This window comes from Stenella coeruleoalba, assembly GCF_951394435.1.
Source record: "Stenella coeruleoalba genome assembly, chromosome: 12".
In the NCBI taxonomy this organism is placed as follows: Eukaryota; Metazoa; Chordata; class Mammalia; order Artiodactyla; family Delphinidae; genus Stenella; species Stenella coeruleoalba.
In genome coordinates this window covers 75,311,356-75,329,190 of record NC_137158.1, presented here as the reverse complement: position 1 = coordinate 75,329,190, position 17,835 = coordinate 75,311,356, and the positions used below count along the sequence as shown (strand labels likewise).

Genomic DNA, 17,835 nt, shown 5'->3' with positions numbered 1-17,835 from the left:
AAGATGCGGCATGAAACTGATAAGCGTAAAATACTTAACTAATAATTTTTGTATTAATTATATGTTGAAATCATTATATGTTGAAATCATACTTTGGAATAGTGGGTTAAATAAAAGATCTTCTTAAAATTATTTTCACTGGTTTCATCTTACCTTTTAAAATGTGGCTACTAGAAAATTACAAAATATATACGTGTGTTGCATTGTATTTCAGTTGGACAATAATGATCTAGAAATCTTCTAGATAATTATATTATTCTGTAAGATTTAAACTTACTTCCTTATCAATCTTTATTCCAATAATAGTGAATGAAGAGGTAAATACAATTTGAAGTTTATCTTTTTGTACTCCATTCGTTAATATACAATATTGTTATGAGTTAGTGAAGATAGAATTGGGAGACAAGGGCTGTGTACTGGATATTGGGGTAGCTGGTTTCCCATGATAAACTGAAACACGAGAAAGAAAACTGTAGAGCAAGAAAGCTTTATCCGGGACTCCCCTGGTGGCGCAGTGGTTGAGAATCCGCCTGCCAACGCAGGGGACACAGGTTCGAGCCCTGGTCCGGGAAGATCCCACATGCTGCAGAGCAACTAAGCCCGTGCGCCACAACTACTGAGCCTGCACTCTAGAGCCTGCGAGCCAAACTACTGAGCCCTCGTGCCACAGCTGTGCTAGAGCCTCCTTGCCTAGCGCCTGTGCTCCACAACAAGAGAAGCCACTGCAATGAGAAGCCCGTGCACCGCAATGCAGAGTAGCCCCCGCTGGCCACAAGTGGAGAAGGCCCATGCACAGCAATGAAGACCCAACGCAGCCAAAAATAAATAAATAAATGAATTTAAAAAAAAAAAAAAAGAAGCTTTATCCTCCCCTTGAGTGAAAGGTGTTGGTGATTGTGTTAACATTTGGGTAACTTGCTGCTTTGCTTTGCTCTCCTTCTCAAAGCCTCTCTCTTTTTCTTACCAGATCTCAAACACAGGACTAATAATATAGCAACTTCTGAGAACTTGCCAGTCATTGCTAATGGCCCATGTTAGTGGATCTTTTGACCATGAATACCCTAAAGGAAGCTGATTTTCCCGCCTTGAGGGTCTTGGTCCTTCTGACCCTTGGTAAACCTGGACGTGGTGGTGGCGGAAGCACGTGTAGACGGGCCTTGATTCTTACAACTAGGAGTACTGTAGCTTAAAAGCCTTCAAAACAAAAACATTCCTTCTCGTCCCATTCTCAAGAAAAAGAACAATGTGGCTGTATGGCTCCCATGCAGATAACTTCCACACATCTTACTTCATGACAAGCCTGCCTAAATTTTTTCTAGGCAAAAGAGCTTGAATTCCTTGGCTTTTCTTTGTTTGCTCTTCAAACGTCCACTATTTTAATTGCCCTCCTTTGGAATGTCACTGTCAGAATCAAAAGTAGCACTTCTTGGCTCTAACTTGCCTCTGAGGCTGATTTAGGGGTGAAGCAGAACTTTCATTGGCAGGAAAAGTCCATGCTTCTCTGACCATGTTTACAAGTTGAAGGGGAGACTGATGGGGCCACAGCCGACCACACCCTGTCACAACCCCCAAGGAGAGCTTTACAATGCAAGGCAAAACTATATGCACAGGACTTCCCTGGTGGTGCAGTGGTTAAGAATCCGCCTGCCAATGCAGGGGACATGGGTTCGAGCCCTGGTCTGGGAAGATCCCACATGCTGCAGAGCAACTAAGTCCATGCGTCACAACTACTGAGCCTGCACTCTACAGCCCAAGAGCCACAACTACTGAGCCCACGTGCCACAACTACTGAAGCCTGCATGCCTAGAGCTCGTGCTCCGCAGCACGAGAAGCCTGTGCACCACAATGAAGAGTAGCCCCCACTCGCTGCAACTAGAGAAAGCCCGCGCGCAGCAACGAAGACCGCATGCAGCCAAAAATAGATGAATGAATGAATGAATGAATTAAAAAAAAAAAACTATATGCACAGCTGGGAGGAGGAGCAATCAGGACTTCCAAATTCTGCTCATTGCTACTCTAGACTTCGAATACCTAATTGGAGTTCCTTGGCAGGACAGTCATGGACATCAAGAGAATGTATAGTGCTCAGGACCAGTGAATAACTAAAATTATGTAGTTCCTTGTTACACTCTCTGTGAAGAGGAGGAAATAGAGGGACTAAAGTATAAGCAAGAAGTTATTCTATCAGCCAGCAAAGTTCACTTTGAGTCTTTGGTAGAGCCTCAAAGTTGTAAACTGACTTGATGATTCAAAAATAAACAAACTTTTGAGTCAAAGTTATAAAGATATTCATTTATATATTTCAAAGACAACACCAACTATTTGAGGAGTTCTCCTCTACACATCTCTGGGTTAATAGTGAAGGGCTCAGTAGATAAAAGCTACCAGATATCAACCTCTTCATTTTCTAAAATACCAACATGATTCTTGTATTAATGGTAAGTCCAAGGCTACAATTACACGTTTTTGCTCAGAGTCTTCAATCCAAGGAACATGATTTTCTTTTTTTTTTTTTTTTTTTTTGATTTTCATTTTTATTTGTAGCTGTTTGGGAATGAAGAAGTAAAAAAATCTTCTTACCATGCTAATTTCTTAGTTTTGACCAGTGTACTCTGGTAATGCAAGATGTTAACACTGGGGGAAGCTGGATGAAGGGCATACGGAAACACTTAACTATTCGGCAAATTTTCTGTAAATTAAAAAATTTTCCAAAATAAATAATTTTAAAAAGTCTTGTTACCATTGAAGAGTCAGTAAAGCAAAAATTTGGACAAGAAGATCAAGGATAGGAAAAGCTGCTTTGCAAAAATGCTTTTGTTCAAACAAGAGGTGAGGGGTTGAAAGAGAATCAAAGATTTCTTTGGGCTGTAAAGTCTGATACTAAATATTCAGATTATTTACTAACTGGTTCCTATCCAGTCAGTGAAAACTAAGAGGTACAACGGCTCCTGCTGTTGAGTAGGGATTGAGTTAGATAGCCCTAATTAATGCAACTAACATATTAGCTAAATTGCCTTAGCTAAGGTGGTGACTCCTGAATTTCTATTCGGGTCACAGGCATGTCGGTTTGGTTAGAAGAGGACCTAAGGGAATTCCCTTAAGTCTCTTCATGTAAATACAGTTTTTTTACTTTTACTATCTGCTTTTTGAAGGTGATCTGTGGGAGGTGAAGGAGATTATGGGGCGGGGTTAAAGCTACTCTGTGGGTTGCTATCACTTTCAGAGGGATGGGTAGTTGTCCACCAAAACCCACCCCCCCTTCTTCTTTAGTGAATAGAGTTTCAGCTGAGCACACTTCCCAGCCTCCTGTTATTAGATGTGGCCATGTGGTCACGTTCTCACCTGTGGAAAAGATATATGTCCCTCTGGGGGTCCACTTTTCAAGCATCAGACACTGGTCCTCCACGTTCTTCTCCCTTCCCACGGGGACCCAGATGTGGCAGGGATCTTTGCCTGAGCCATGAACGTGACACCAATGCCCTACAGTGTGGCAGAGCACGAAGACAGAAGGGCCTTGCAATAACTGGGTCTGGATGTGCCCTGAGCCACCCCATTAAAAAGTCTGGTTATCCTGAAACTGATGTGCTGTGGAGAAACCATGTGGTGAGACCCCATTGATATGCAGAGAGAAGCTGAAGGGATGCTGGCTGACCTGGCCCCTGCTGTCTGAGAGTTTCCAGCTCAGGCACCAGATGTGTGAGAGAGCAGCCTCTGAGATGACCCCAGCCCTGTCATGTCTGACTGCAGCACCGGGAGACTCTGAACCATACCCACCTCGAAGAGCCTCTCCTGAACTCCCGACTCACAGAAACCTTGAGAGATTAGAAATGATGGTTGTTGTTCCAAACCACTAGGCTCTGAAGTGATTTGTAACGCAACGAGAGATAACCAGAACAACCTCTGTAATAACAGATCCGCCTTACCATGATGTGCCAGAGCTTTAACTCTGTCAAAATTATCCTGAAAAAACAAAACAAAACACACGCCCCTTCCGCCTCACACAGAGCCTCGCAGTTCATTCACATGTGTCATTACCTTTAGAACATTTTGTAGATGGGAAAAAAGATAGAGAGGTTAGGTAACATCATGCTCAAACCTGAACAGTGAATCAGAGACTATGGTTTCTGATTTCTAGTCCATTATTTCTTATACTTGGCTATAGATTCATACAAGAGGGCAGAAAAAGAGCTTAGAGATTAGGAAATGAAGCACTAAACATAAGCTACCTGTATTAAGTGCATGATACCAATGTGCCAATAGCGCGTGTGTGTGGGAAGGAATGAGTATGTGCCCACCTGTGTGTGCAGAAAGAGCTCAGAGGACCAGCCAGAAATCAAGTTATGACATAACAGTTTCTCCTTCAGGGGATTTGCATTTCTGCCCTGGCTCTGTACCATGGAGGTTTGTACTGCGATCTTTGAGTCTCTGGTTTCCTCACGCATAAGTGAGGCAGCTGGACTAGATGACTTTCCCGGGCCATCCAACGGTGGGGAGGCAGCTCCTACTCTGAAATCAACACCAAGTCACCGGCTACCACATCTGCATGGCCCATTCCTAGCTGGGATCACAGGACAAGCAGTAACCACAAAATAGCAATTTTCTTCTCTATTCTCCTAACGCCAGGTCTTAGATGATGAAATGTATATCACTGACTTTGCCAAAGGCTAAAAACCCTCTATTTTTAATTCAGATTAAATCATAATCTATGCTCCAGCTTCCTTCCTGTTCGTGTGGAAATTTCAGTCTCAAGGCAGTAACGAAACAATGATAGCTACATACACAGGCTCCATCTGCATGGAGCACGCTCAGTTCCAAAAACATCTCTGCGCATTTCAGAGGGAGGATTAGGCTAAACAACATTTCTCAAAGAAAAAGGAGGAGGAGGAAGAGGAGAAATCCAAATAACTAACACACACTAGTAATAGCACTCTGAGAAAGTAAACCATCCATAAAGTACACTAAACATTTTCTCAGAGAAAAAAAGAGGAGGAAGAGAATTCAGTGTCTAACAATAGAGATCTGAGCGAATAAATCCATCTAGAAAGTACAATATACAACTATCAAATGTCATGCCCTTTCAAATCCTTAAGTGTGTAGAAAATGGTCATAATTACAGCTGAGTAATATGGGTGGTTTACAAAACATAGGTGCAAGGTGATCCCAATTTTGAATTGAAAATACTACTTATTTATTATCCACATGAGAAAAAGATTGAGAGGATATAGAATAAAATACTGACACTGGTTTTACCAAATAGGAGAATGGATGATTTTTCTTTTGATATTTATCTGTAAATATCACTTTTCCTCAATAAGTGTATCACTTTGATAACCTGAAAAAGTTATTTAAAGAAATTAAAAATTACAACCTTGGCTGGTATCAAATATTTAAATATTTTAAATTAAAATAATTGATTTTGTGTTCAACATGATTAATGAAAAGGAATGCCAAATATGCCAAATATATACATCTTCTCTAAAATATATTAGTAACGCTAAATTAAAATAATTTAAAAATAACCAAAAAAAGATTCTAATGTGCAACAGCATTGACTACAATCCATGCCCTTTTCTCTCCAATTATTCCTGCTAACAAAAGGATTTCTTACCAATAAACACTCAACACGGAAACTGCATTTACTTAGTCAACTTTGGTTACCACCAGACTCAGGCTGAGTTTCATCACTACAGTTGCTAAGCATAAAATTTGCAAACATTGATTTTGTCCCCCCCCCCCCCGCCCCCGCTTAACCTGCATGAACCTCATAAAGGAAGCACATGAAAGTACTCAGCAGTCGCTGCACGAACACTTAGGGTTTTAGTTTTCTCCCCAGCGTCACCAACATCAGCTCTCTAATTTCAACCTAACTTTAAGGGGAGAGCAAATCCAAACCAAAACAAGGCAAACACCCTTGAAGGCAGACTGCAGTTCAGATGGAGGAAAAAAAAATCACCTTCTAGGCTAATTCCATTGTTGGAGAACTCTTTTCAGTACCTCGCGTTCATAACAGAACAGTTGTAATATATGCAAGCAAGCTGCTGGCCCTGCGCAGTGTGGTGGAGAAAACCCCTGCGACAGTTTCTCACCAAGGCTTGATGGGCTCCGCTGCTCCAGGGGGAAGGACCGAGGGTGTGGGGCATGGGTTCCGCGGGCACATCCACATTTGCACCTACCTGGGCTCTACCCAGGCTGAGCCGCATTGTCTGCCTTCAGCTGATGCAGTGACCTCACTGGGAGCTCAGTCAGGTAAAACCAGAAGCCTTTACTAGTCTGTGCAGCTCCTTCCGTAGAAATATTGCATGAGTCAGCTTTTATCTCTCAAAACCCAACACACAAAGGCTTTACAAAAACCTGATTGGCAACTTTCTCCCTGCCTTTTTCCCCCTGGTGTGCAGACCACAGACTTCAGCATCACTAAGAGCCTTAAATGAAACATGACATCATTCAGCTGAGAAACAGGACAATAGACACCACTGTGGGTAACTTGAAAATGCACACTTCGCTGAGCAACACCCTGCGACTGCCATTCTTTTGTGAACATCAAATACAACCCACACTCGCCTATAGCTGCTTGGGCTCTACCTTCCTGGCTCTGGCCACGGTTCTCATTAAACTCCACAAAAGCGGCAAGGTCTCAGAGCTCTCATATTTTCAAGTTCGCTTCTCGAACTTTGTCTGTTTCAAAGGAAAGGGACACATCTTTTGCATAAGTTTTAAAGTGAAGTTTGGGGGTGGGGTGGAGAATAACACACAGTTGAAGGAAGTTTGAATCCTTAGTTTCCCTTAACGAGACAATTAATACAGTTTTAAGTATGTGAACTTACACAAGAATACATTTAAGCTTGAGTATTTTAAAAACAGTATTGAAAAAGCTATCTGAAGACAAACACCTAAAATGTAAACTTAAGGCATTTCTTAGGAAAACAGTTTAGTTCTGTGACTTTATATTCATAAATACTAAGTAGTGGGCTTCCCTGGTGGTGCAGTGTTTAAGAACCCACCTGACAGTGCAGGGGACATGGGTTCAAGCCCTGGTCCCAGAAGATCCCACATGCCGTGGAGCAACTAAGCCCGTGCACCACAACTACTGAGCCCGCGTGCCACAACTACTGAAGCCCACTTGCCTAGGGCCCGTGCTCCACAACGAGAGAAGCCACCGCAATGAGAAGCCCAAGCACCGCAACGAAGAGTAGTCCCCGCTCGCCACAACTGGAGAAAGCCGGCACACAGCAACGAAGACCCAATGCAGCCAAAAATAAATAATAAATTAATTAATTAATAAAAAAATACTAAGTAGTAAAGACAGAATGATCTTACTCCCCCACTTTCGTAGGAGTTTCGAATTATATTGGGTTTCCATTTCCCTAAGGCTACCTGTCCTTCTTAAAATGCTATATCTATTTTTATATCAAGATTGAAAAGGTTCTTATTTGAGAAAGATATTGAGTTCTTCAGATGAAGGTCTTCAGGAGTACAAAAATATTCTTGAAAACTGATACCACTGCACCATGGAGCTAAAACTCAAAGTATGGGGCTTCCCTGGTGGCGCAGTGGTTGAGAGTCCGTCTGCCGATGCAGGGGACGCGGGTTCGTGTCCCGGTCCGGGAGGATCCCACATGCCGCGGAGCGGCTGCGCCCGTGAGCCATGGCCGCTGAGCCCGAGTGTCCGGAGCCTGTGCTCCGCAGCGGCAGAGGCCATGACAGTGAGAGGCCTGCGTACCACAAAACAAAACAAAACAAAACAAAACAAAAGTAAACCAGAAACTCAAAGTATGGATTATGCCCATGTATAGACACCTAAAAGTAAACTATTTCAGAGGATCAAAATCCTTTAAATAGAAGTTCCGTTTAAAGCGTTCACTGGTGGTTATGGAAAATAACATTAGCCGATCATCTTTAATACAGCTATTTCTATCATGCCTATTAAGTGATTTTAAACTATCAACATAATAGGATAATTTGTTTTAATGCCTATTTCCTTTCAAATAAGGCTGAACAGATGCAGGGCTACATCAGTGGGCCATTATGGTGGAAATGTATCAATCAGTTCAGAAGACAACTTGTTTCTCCCCCACAAAACTCACCAGTTTGATGGAAATCACTAAGTCACAGATGCTGAAAAGGTAGTTTGAGAGGAAGGGCCCTCCCTGGGCTGTGGGGACTCTCTTAGTCCTCTATTCTGTCCTCCGTAGTGATCTCTCTTGCCCTCCGAAATGACGCCCCCAGACCCGTGTCCAAGTCCCCCATTTCTGCTGAACTAAGAGTCAGGTCAAATCTTACGAGCCCCATCTAATCTTCCACAACCACTCCAGCCCACTGCTCTTTCCATTTGTTAAACGACTGTTTATTGCACTTAGAGTAAGTGTCACGTGGTCTTATATTTATTTTCTAATCGTCTCTCTCCTACCCTGGATTATTAGCTTGCGGAGCAGGGACCCTTCCGATGCTGTAGGTTTGCTATGCATGTGGAAGACGCACAGATCTAAACTCTGTGATGGGCTGGTATCTGCAGAGGCCCTTGGCTTCTTTATTTTGGCCACGTCACGCAGCATGTGCGGATCTCTGTCCTCCGACCAGGAATCAAACCCGCGCCCCTTGCAGTGGAAGCGTTGAGTCTTAACCACTGGACCGCCAGGGAATTCCCTCTTGGCTTCTTATTGACTCATTTGCTTCCCGTGCATATCGGCAGATGACAAGTTAACTCCTTTATCTTCCAATAAAATTTTATTGTACTTGGATTTTGTGTGTGTGTGTGGCCAAGAAACGTATTTTTAAAAAGCCATTTCTGAGAGATGCTGTGTACGTTACAATGATTTAAAGTATACAGGAGGATGTGTGTAGGCTATTTGCAAATACTACGCTGTTTTATAGAAGAGACGAGCATCAGGTAGATTTTGTTGCTGAATGAATTAACAGATGAGTAGTGCATAGGGCCTAGGAGGGATGATACAGACACAGAAGAGCAGAGAGGAAAGGGAAGGGAGGAGGAAGTTACATTTCTTGAGCAACTTTCAAGGTTCTTTCCCACCAGAGAGCAGGGGAGCTCCTCAGTGTCTCCTTCAGGCCTCTCATCGCCCCACCTCAGCTCTGATGGCTTTGCTCTCCAGGCCCTCCCATCTCACCCCACACATGGGTTACCCTGGGCGATCAGCAGGTCTTGCAGGTGCCCTGCCGTCTTGCTACTGGACTTTCGTGCATGCGGCAAAATCCATCCCAAGACATGTGAAAGGAACAAATACTAGTGCCGCTCCTGGCTGCATATTTTATTTGCCAATACTAACGGGAGGTGAAAAGATTGTTTTTGCTCAGCAAAATCTCTTTTTCAATGATAGTGAGATTGGCCACAGATAAATGCACATGTATGCCTTGTTGGGTGGAAAAGACACTCTCACTGGAACGCAGCTCTTGTTAATTCCCTCACGACACTGGTTACAGGAAGCACAGGAGCTATTCACAGTATCCTCGCCAGGAGTGGGAGACCCAGGGGTGAAAGAGCAGCACCCACAGGACATGCCTGCAGCCAGCAGGACACAAACCAGCCGTCGAGTCAACTGCAGGCCAGTCGTGTGGCCTAACTGGAGGGAGACCAGGAAGCCCTGCCATTGACAAAATCCATTCCCGGGAATCTGCCACAGGGCCTGCAAGTCCACTGTGAGAAACCAGTTCTTTTTGGTTTAAGGTAAAAGTCGTCAGTTAAAACGCTAATATCCCCTGGGAAGGGTTATGGAGTCACTGCCACAGTGGTGTCGTCCGCCTGAGCCTCCTTCTGAGGGTCCACAGGGGTGCTTAGGAAGGAGGTGGGAATGGGGTTGTGTGGCAGGGCTGTGAGGTTGCGGGGAGAAGCACAGACAACACGTAGCTCTGAGGGCTTAGCACGGTCTGACCTAGCAGACAGACTTGGCTGACTCTGCAGCTAGGCAACAGCTCCAAGCAGCTGGGCAACGAAGGATAAAAGAATGGCCCGGGGAAAGGAAGGAGGGCAAAGGCATGCATACATTTTTCAGACTCAAGGAAAGATTTTGCTTTCTACCATCCAGGTAAGGCAGATTTAGACAATCATCTTACATCTTCAGATGCAAAGGTGCTAGAAGTTATAAGGGTATTTCAAGTCACAACTAATATTTTATATACGGAGCATAACAATTTAAAGGCCGGAGCGGCGGGGTCGGGGGAGGGACCTGTTTATTTTGTGGTTTAGGACATTGCCGCTGTGACACATTTCCCAATACAAATGGTAAAACCAACTGTTTTCTAATGCACGGGCCACTGACAAAACACTTTTTTTTTTTTGTCTGTTAAGAACATTTTTCTTTGAAAGAAAAGAGCATGAGATTATATTTTCTAAGCGCATGCCACAGAATAAAAGTAAACGTTAAAGTGAGTTGCATGCCAGGAGGTGTCACACATCCCACTGTCCCATTGATGTCCCTTAGGAGGACACGGTGACCTTCCTCCTGAAAGTGAGATATCATGTACTAACACCCATCTGCACTGCAGTCTTTGTTTATTAAAAATCTCTATACACTATTCCAGACTTGTACCCAGAAAATGTCACCAGCTATAAACTGCCTTGCTATTGTTATATAAACCAAACCATATACTTTGCTAAACAAACAAAAGAGCTAATCTGTTTTTTTCTTTCTCAAAGACTATTTTCAAAGTGAAATCATTTTAATGATAAGTGACTTTGTCTTCACAAATTTAAGGAGTGTTTACTCTTAGCAAAAGACATAGGTTTAAGGCAGACACAAGCCCTCAAGTCTAGAAGATAGTAAATGAAAGGAGTATTATTTTTTGTTAGTCCTGGAGTATTGAATCTAACAGAGGAAACCAAACAGTAAATAATCAATAGTTACCAGTATACAAATTATCCAACTGAAAATTTAATTCCTCACATCCCCCATTGCATGAAAATGTCAGTATTGAGGCATCATGGTGAGAACTTTAGAAAACAAACCCACAAATTCACAACACTTTTTCACGGCTCACCCTTACCTTGCCATTCAAGTCACGATTTAACCTCTCCATCATATACCACTCTGCCATGAAAACCACTGAGACGGGCTGGAAGGGCACACATCCTGGGGACTCTGAAATTGTGCTGTTTCAGGAGGTCCTCCGTGGGCTCACTCTCTCTCTGTGATAGTCGTTAGCTCTGTTTTTCATGATGTTTTTTTATTAGGATATTTTGGTCTTCACAGTCCAGAGTCAATGAAATCAAGTCTTAGTTATTTCTGAACTGAACAATTTTTAGACAGCAAGCAAGCAATATGTTACAAATAGTCTTTTGCTTTCAATACTAGATCAGTCCCATCTTTAAGGACACCACGGGAGGACTCGCTGGCTGAAAGCACAATGAGCTAATTATCCCTCTAAGAATGCAGTCTGTTTCCAGACACATTTTTCTCCAGGAGATAACACACATCTAATCCATTCATAACTAAAGGCATTCAACACAATCTATACTTTGGAAAACACTCTTTAAAAAAATGTACTTGAACTTGTAGAAGGGGCTTGGAGACTCTTGTGAAATCCTGCAGCAGTATTTTCCGAAATAATCATTAAAACAAGAATCTATTATAGTTTCAGGGTGACAACCATGGAGGTTCATAACCCTTATGCCAGCTTGCAAAACCATTTCACATCCTGGCAGGGGAGAGAGACAGCCCCCTTGGCCAGCCTTTTCCCCACAGCTCCGAGAGGATGGAGTGATGGGGTGGGCTCAGCTCGACCTCTCCAGCCGCATCCCCATCCTGTAGATTCCGAGATGGTGGGTTCAGAGAGACCGTTATCAAAAGTAGCGGTGGTGAGGATGTAAGCTTGCGGAGGAAACATAGACAAGCCACCAGAGTGGTTATGAATCAGTCCCCGAACTTGTTCTGAATCTTCCCTCCAGCAACGGCCATCCTTTAGAATCACCACCATCAGTCTTCTTTCCCCAACCTCAAGGCTACCTTCAATGGCACCAGTGGCTGACAGCTGAACCTCCAGGTGTGCGACCTGAGAGCAAATGGATTCATCCCGGGGGGAGGCTACCTAATTTCTAGAACTGAAGTGGGGTGGTTGGAGCTTCTATTCGTTTGGTCTCCTTAAACTATTCGCAAGGACAACCCCATTCAGGCAGAAATCTGTAAAAGGTCAAATACAGACCCCACTCCAGGAAAACAGAACTTATTCCTCTCTAAAGGACGTAGTACTTTCTAGGTTTTTTTTTCTTTTTTTAAACCAGAGAAGGCAATGAGGTTGCCGCCTTTGTTACGGTATTACAACGGTCTTAAATACCCGTCTGTTGCCATGTGTCCTGGTCTTTGCCCTTGGCACACACAGCAACGACCTGCTGACCTTCTCCCTCCACACCTTCTCTCTACTTTAACTAAGAGCAACCACCCCTAACTCAGCCTTGCTAACCGGGTGCCTAGTTCACAGGCTCCGTGCTGGGCTCAGTGAAGACAGTTGCGTGCCAGGAGGTGTCACACATCCCACTGTCCCACTGATGTCCCTGAGGAGGACACGGTGACCTTCTGGAAGCTCCTGTCCAGCGGGACTGCATAAGCATCAGATACATAATGACAAGCGTGACGAGTGTGACGAAGCAACAGCTCAGATGTAACAAGAACTGTATCCGTAAACATTTGCTCTGTTTTCCTAAACTGTCTCTCCCCGTTTTCAAACTGCCCTTCAAGTAATACGGAAAGTGGATAGCAACTTCACACTGACAGTAACATCAAGCTGATTGAAGTTGCCTGCACTTATATTTCCTTTTCAGTCTTAGAGATCGAGCGCTGTTGGACTCACCTTTCATCTTAGGTTTAATTACTTGGTATCCAAGCTGAGAGCCAAACTTGCTGAGAGTTTTTGTGCGTCTAAACACTTGCCTAATTCCCAGTTCCCACAGAGGTACATGAAGTAACTTGTTTATGTTCACAGAACAAAGGAAAGGAAATAGGGCTGTCTGTTAGCCTACAGGGTTAATCTTAATTAGGCCAAGAAACGAGTGGCACCAAGTTTATTTTGGTTTGTTCTGAATAAAAAAATTCCAAGTTCTTTATAAGTAGATGAAAGAAAAAAAGAGAGAAAGAAGGAGAAAAAGCCCAAACATTTATACGAGCTGCAGGAACGGTGGGATGATGGGGGAGTTCCTTCACTACCACTATGATCTAGTTTCTGCCTTTTCTTTAAGGAACATGTATTATTTGTGCAATTAAAGTAGAAGAAATAAAATAAATAAAATTTAAAAATAAAATTAAAAATTTATGTGAAGGCGATTCCCCATGTGCGGACCCTTCCCCACCCCGTCTTTCTCCACACGCCCTGCTCCCTGCTGGCTGGCTTCCAGTTGGGTTTGGCTAATGGGAGACACCAGTGCTATGAGGCAGCAGGAGAAGGAAACAGGGGTTTACCTGCCTGCCCCCTGGCTGATGAGGAGTGTGGGGTTCAGCAGTGGCTGCATCCGAGGCAGCCCGGCCTCCATGGTCCCAGCTCTCCCTGGGCTCTCCTAACTCCACGGTGTCCCCTTGGCCATCCAGGGTCCCTGCGGTTGTCCCCAGGAATGGTGGTTAAGGCTTCCCGCCATTGCTGCAGTCTCTGGGTGCCACACATTCCTCGCTAGCTCCCACGGCCTCACCACCTTCAGTGAAGTAGCCCCTTCGTTAAACCCTCCATTTGAACCAGCCGAGCAAATCCAGTTTCTTGCCTGGTCCCTGGCTGATACAATCTCATAGCGACTTCAGACTCTCTGGTCTGAAAAGCAGACAACAGTTTGACTTCACAGGATTAGGCCTCAGGTTTGACCACAGCTTTTCACTGGGTGGTATGCTGCCCCATTTTTAGCCCTTTTTTATTTAACTGGCTGCTTCATTCAGCTCAGTGAAATAAACAATTAGAACTTATTCTATGCCAGAAACATATTTTGAATTTGATATCTACTGATATATTTGTTAACTCAACAAATATTTATTGAACAGCTAGTACGTGCCAGGCACTATATAAGCACTAAAGATAAAGCAGTGAAGAAAATGGGTGACAGCCCCTACCTTTCTGGAGTTTACTTGTGGGTGGAGGATAGCTGGATTAAATTCCCACAATAACAGTATTTCAATATTGGAAAGATACTTTGAGGTTTTCTAATCTAACTTCCTATCTGGTGTTTGAATAATCACTTACAATAGCTCGCCAAGTACGGCCAGTCTCTGCTAGGAGACTGTTAGTTACCAGACATTTGATCCCTGCCCACACTTTGGGCAAGCTAATCTTTATTAGATTTAAAGTAATCTAATCTTTAAAGTCTTTTCTCACATTGAGCTGAAGTTCTTCAAGGACCACTACAGGAAGACACATTTCAGATCACACCTCACCTCCATTTTGAAGTTCATTAATTATCTGAGATGCTACCAGGTCTCCCATTCATACTTGCCTCTTCATTCAAGTATCTACTGAGTCACCACCCTAAGTGATTCTGGAGGCAGGGTTCAAGGGGGTGGTAGGGGGAGTCGCCCCTAGTGCTGTGGGGAGCATGGGATCGTGCTGAAAAAAGGCACCACCCCCGGACCGCATTCTTCAGGCGTCTCAAGATCTTGCTTTTCTGCAGCTTCTACCAAAATGTTTTCAGAATCTCCACAATCCTCATGCCTACTTACCCCTGTAAAAAATACTGAAAAGATACCATTCTGGGGAATGTCCTCTGGGAAAGAGATGTTCTCCCCGCTACTCCTACGTTAGATTTTTAGATTCAGCAACAACAGTCTGTCCTCAGAGGGCACAGAGTGTGGCCAGGGACACAGACACTGAGCGATCACACGAACAACTGATTAATTCTACGTGAGATGCGGACTTTGCAGAGAAGGCACGGGGGGCTGTGAAAACATGTCCGGGGGACCAGGGCAGGTTTGGGGTGGTCAGGGAAGGTTCCCCGTGGGAAGGGTGTGTGAACTGACATCTGAAGGCTGAGAAGAAGTTAGCTGGGGGAAGCCAGGCAGACAGAAGAGACCACCCAGATCATTTTACTTCCCGAAAGCGCAGATGGCTGGTGTACTTGGCGTTTCGCCCATGGTGATCATTCAACCTAGATTTTTCTCTGGACAGTCTTGTTTGCCAATATAATATTGCATACCACAATTAATAACTACGTTTACTGTAACTCTGCCCCCTTATTAAAGAACCTTCTAGTTTCCTTCTCTACTCTGGGTGGCCCACCTTCTAATCTGCACACATCAGCCTCTCTCGTTTGGCCTTTTCTTTCTCCCCCTCCAGACACGGGGCAGAGCTGCTTGGGCAGTAACCGTGACTGTTCTTGTGCAACCACTTGGACAGGGCGGCTTATACGGTGTGGTTACAGTAAATCACAGCATGAACTTCCCTGCCCAGCGTTTTCATCTAGGTGTAATCAGATGAAAAGGAACATCAAAGGAGCCTGAAGAGGAGAAGCCTGGAGGAGGGGCCGTTCCACTCAGCTGGTGGTGCCACTACTAGGGGACTTAGGGACTGACTGTGCACACGTGAGCCTTGAGTACTTCCCAGGACCACTTAGTCACCTGTCTCAGGACACCCAAAGCCAGGGACAAATTCCTGGTGCCAGTGTGGCCCCAAACATGACACCTGCTTAGGAGTCTATGCAAATCAGGACATGACAAAAGGTAAACCCCGATGAGCAAAGCTGCTCTGAGAACACTGGGGCATTAGATTTTTCACAAGGACGGTTGGTTATCATCCTAGTGATGTCATAGTAAAAACCACCCCCAAAGCTGAACTTATTCTGTTCAATCCAAATCATCATTCAGCGCTTGTAACATGATGCAGGGAGAGGACATAGACCTGGAGCTGGGATGTGTGGAATCACAGTTCCCCTAGACAGTTGGGTCACCTTCGGCAAGTCACTCACCTCTCTGGCTTCCAGATTCCTTCTAGATTAGTAAAGTGAAAACTCTGGAGCCTACGGCATTCAAGAATGCTTTTGCAAACTATTATATAGAGAATGAATAAACAACAAGGTCCTACTGTATAGCACAGGGAACTAAATTCAGTACCCTGTAATAAATCATAATGGAAAAGAATAGGAAAAAGAATATATATATATGTATAACTGAATCACTTCGCTGTACAGCAGAAATTAACACAACATTGTAAATCAACTATACTTCAATATAATAAATTAAAATAAAAAAGATCGCTTTCCAAATCTTCGAATCTAAGATTCCATGGTTTGGGGTGATGTGTCGACACAATGACCCACTTCTTAACTACACAGTCTCTCTCGAGGCTCTCCTATAACTCAAGGATCTTAAATGTGGTCCCCACTATTATAGTCAGAAAACCATGAATTGATACAAAAACCAGGAGCATATGGCCTTTGTATAGGGAAGCTGCTTTAAATTATCTATAATTCCTCATGTGGCAGAAGTTGTGATAAGACACCTTAAGCCATCTGACAATGTCTGAAATTGGAATTCAACTCTATTTTCAGGTGTACATCTCAGATTCTGTGTGGGGAGCCAAGGTTGGGGCTGGAGGTGAGAGATCTGATGATAATGAAAGACTTGGTGGTCCTGGGAGAGACTGGGGAAGGAAGTTAGGCCTGATAAATAGAACTCCTGGGGATGCCTGGTGCGACCTGAAGACTCGCCCAGAAGTTGTGATCTGAGGCTGTGCAGGCAGAGTGTGACTTGAAGACTTGTTATTTGTCAACACTGGGTTTAAATTTTTTGAATTGATAAACCAAAGTTTAAAAGTCAGGCCATTTCAAAAATAGCAATGCAAAAAAAATAAAAAGTAAAAATCAGGATATCTCACATATAAATCCAGATTTTTCTGCTTGGGGAGGAGGTGCCAAAAAAAGAACCAATAAGCGCCCGTCACCACTACCCTTATATTCCCACTCAGCAGCAATGGGTGGGGCTAAGCTTGCTCCCTTCACCTTTGCCGTGCACTTTCTAGTTTGCTGCAGGCCTCACCACTCCCTTTATTCATTTATTAACATCTTTATTGGAGTATAACTGCTTTACAATGGTGTGTTAGTTTCTGCTGTATCACAAAGTGAATCAGTTATACATATACATATGTCCCCATATCTCCTCGCTCTTGCGTCTCCCTCCCACCCTCCCTATCCCACCCCTCTAGGTGGTCACAAAGCACCGAGCTGATCTCCCTTGTGCTCTGCAGCTGCTTCCCACTAGCTATCTATTTTACATTTGGTAGCACCACTCCCCTTAGTATCACACTCACCTGCATTCACTCTTTTATAGAACCTGCCTGGCTCTGGAGCCTGGAAGTATTTAACTCTGTGTCACACTCATGGACCTTTGGACACTACACTGTGTACTAGGTTAGTAGTTCTAGAATGACCAGATTACTAGAAAATGATGCTGTAAGAAAAATTTATTTCTCTTCAATTTGTAAGTCATATAAAAGTGAAACATGAAGGATTAAAAATATCACTTGTTGTTTGTTACTTTATACAAGATCAGGCAAAAAAATGTACCATAAGACCAAAACCATCTTGGAAAGAATCAGTGAAGGGAGTAAGGGAAAAATGTTTATAGAAGCGGGGTGGGGAGAATGTTAATGGCAGGTCAGGAAATTGGAACGTTTTTTTTTTTTTAAGATAACTGAGTTAAATTTGTTTTATTTTATTTTTTGGCCATGGCGAGGCTTGCAGGATCTCAGTTTCCTGACCAGGGATCAAGCCCCTGCCCCTGCAGTGGAAGCACCGAGTCCTAACCACTGGACAGCCAGGGAAGTCCCTGGAACTGTCTTTACCATTTAACCTCATTAGCTTTTATTTTCGTTTGCCACTCTTACTATTAATTAAAGTCTGTATTCTACTAGTGCTTTCACAAACCT

The 17,835-nt window shown here is 43.7% G+C and overlaps 1 protein-coding gene across 4 annotated transcripts in view; it reads right to left on the bottom strand.

Annotated features, from left to right (window-relative positions):
* The window catches only part of PLEKHG1 (pleckstrin homology and RhoGEF domain containing G1), a 222,130-nt gene that overhangs the window by 91,556 nt on the left and 112,739 nt on the right, over positions 1 to 17,835 (bottom strand). Inside the window, exon 1 of one of the 4 annotated variants that reach the window (XM_079939439.1) lies at positions 10,996 to 11,571. The exons of the other annotated variants lie outside the window; for them this stretch is intronic. The gene's annotated coding sequence lies outside the window, so the exon portion shown is untranslated. Of the gene's footprint in view, positions 1 to 10,995; positions 11,572 to 17,835 lie in introns of those variants that run through there. 4 annotated transcript variants of the gene reach the window in all.